Source organism: Otolemur garnettii, unplaced genomic scaffold (assembly GCF_000181295.1).
Source record: "Otolemur garnettii isolate 467f Iridium unplaced genomic scaffold, OtoGar3 scaffold00084, whole genome shotgun sequence".
Classification (NCBI taxonomy): Eukaryota; Metazoa; Chordata; class Mammalia; order Primates; family Galagidae; genus Otolemur; species Otolemur garnettii.
The window spans coordinates 7742547-7744675 of NW_003852479.1; positions in this window are offsets into that span (position 1 = coordinate 7742547).

A 2129-nucleotide genomic window follows, 5' to 3' on the forward strand; every position below is an offset into this window, starting at 1 on the left:
TGGCAAGCACCTGTAGTGTCCCAGCTACTCCAGAGGCTGACACCAGAGAATCGCTTGAGCCTGAGAGTTTGAGGTTGCTGTGAGCTATGACATCATAGCACTCTATTGGGTGTAACAAAGTGAAACTCTATCTCAAAAAAAAAAAAAAAAAAGAATCCAATACCTGCTGTTAGCATGTGGTTAGTGGAAAACAAACAAAAAAAAAAACTAAAGGTTTATGAAGTTATAGATTTTTTTCTCATTTGTCAGCATAATCAATCCCTGTTTGAAATTCATGCTATTTCAAAATTATACCAATTAACGAAAAAAACTGAAACAATTATAAATTTACTGAATCCTTTCACTTCTCTGGACCTAGTTTGTAAAATGAGGGAGTTATCCTAGAATGTTTGTTTCTCAGACTGTACTTGATGAACCAGCAACATCAATATCACAGAAAAATTTATTTGAAATGCAAAATCTAGGGCCCCAATACTTTACCTTTTAAGTAAGAATCTACATTTTAACAAACTCTTCACCTAGGCAGTGCCTGTAGCTCAAGCAGCTAAGGCGCCAGCCACATACCCTGGAGCTGGCAGGTTCAAATCCAGCCCTGGCCTGCCAAACAACAATGACAACTATAACCCAAAATAGCCGGGTGTTGTGGCAGGCGCCTGTAGTCCCAGCTACTTGGGAGGCTGAGGCAAGAGGATCGCTTAAGCCCAAGAGTTTGAGGTTACTGTGAGCAGTGATGCCATGGCACTCTACCCATGGCAGTAGCTTGAGACGCTGTCTCAAAAAAAAAATCCCCACCTAATTTGCATGCATATTAAAGTTTTGGTTTTGGGAGATTTGGGGGGTTTTTTTTGAGACAGAGTCTCACTTTGTTGCCCTCAGTAGAGTGCCATGGTATCATAACTCATAGCAACCTCAAACTCCTGGGCCCAAGCAATCTTTTTGCCCCAGCCTCCCAAGTAGCCAGGACTATAGGCACCTGCCACAATGCCCAGTTATTTTTAGAGATGGGGGTCTCACTCTTGCTCAAGCTGGTCTTGAATTCCTGAGCCCAGGCGATCCACCTGCTTCAGCCTCCTGGAGCGCTGGGATTACAGAAGTGAGCTACCCCACCCAGCCCCCTATAAAAGTTTGAGAAGACTGACGTAAATGATATAAAAGGAAATTCCAGGTAGTGAATTCTACTATCCTATCATTCTGGTTGAAAGATTCCAAGTTAGGTAAAATGAATGTCACTTATTTAAGAGATGTGTTTGACTTGAGTAAATGACCACTCAGCAAAGTAGAACTAACTTTTCAGGTTATACCCTTAAATTAACAAGGAGAACAGAGAATAAAGACTTGGCTCTGCTCGTTTGATGTTGCTAGGTTCTTTACTATTATACTAAGATTAATTTCTACAGTGGCTCCTGCCTCTAATCCTAGTACTATGTGAGGCAGAACTGGGAGAATCGCTTGAGGTCAGGAGTTGGAGACCAACTTGAGCAAAGGTGAGACCCCCATCTGTACAAAAAATAGAAAAATTAATGGGGTAGGGTGGTGAGCAGTTGTAATTGCTCAGGAGGCTGAGACCTGAGCATCACTTTAGCCCAGGAGGTTGAAGTTGCAGTGAGCTATGATGTCATTGCACTCCATCCAGCCCAGGTGACACAGTGTGACCCTTTCTCAAAAAACAATCAATCAATCAATCAATCAATCAATGTGTATAAACTATGGGCTAATTTAATGTTTGTAAAATACCTATACTTTTCTAAGTGCTGAACAGAACTTTAAAGGTAAGATTCTTTGCTCTTTAGGCATCTAATGAAGATTTGGGGCTTGTCTGGAACCCTGGGATGATTTCATTACAGACTGCTTCCTAATCTGCTGTGAGCATCCAGAATAGGAAGCTAACTAATTCAGTAAAATACTCATCTTGTCCCAGGGTGACAAACAGAGCGTGCAGGTGCCCAGACAGGCAGCTGTGCTCCAGCATGCCGTGCCCACTGACACCGTACTCAGCCAGGCAGCCAGAAATCATCGTAGGCTACGAGCTCTGCTTCCTCCCCATTTATCTGTCCTCAAATAGGGTATGGTTTAGATTAATTCAAGGTCAGCAAAAATTCCATATGAAAATGTTTGAGCCTATTAAAAAA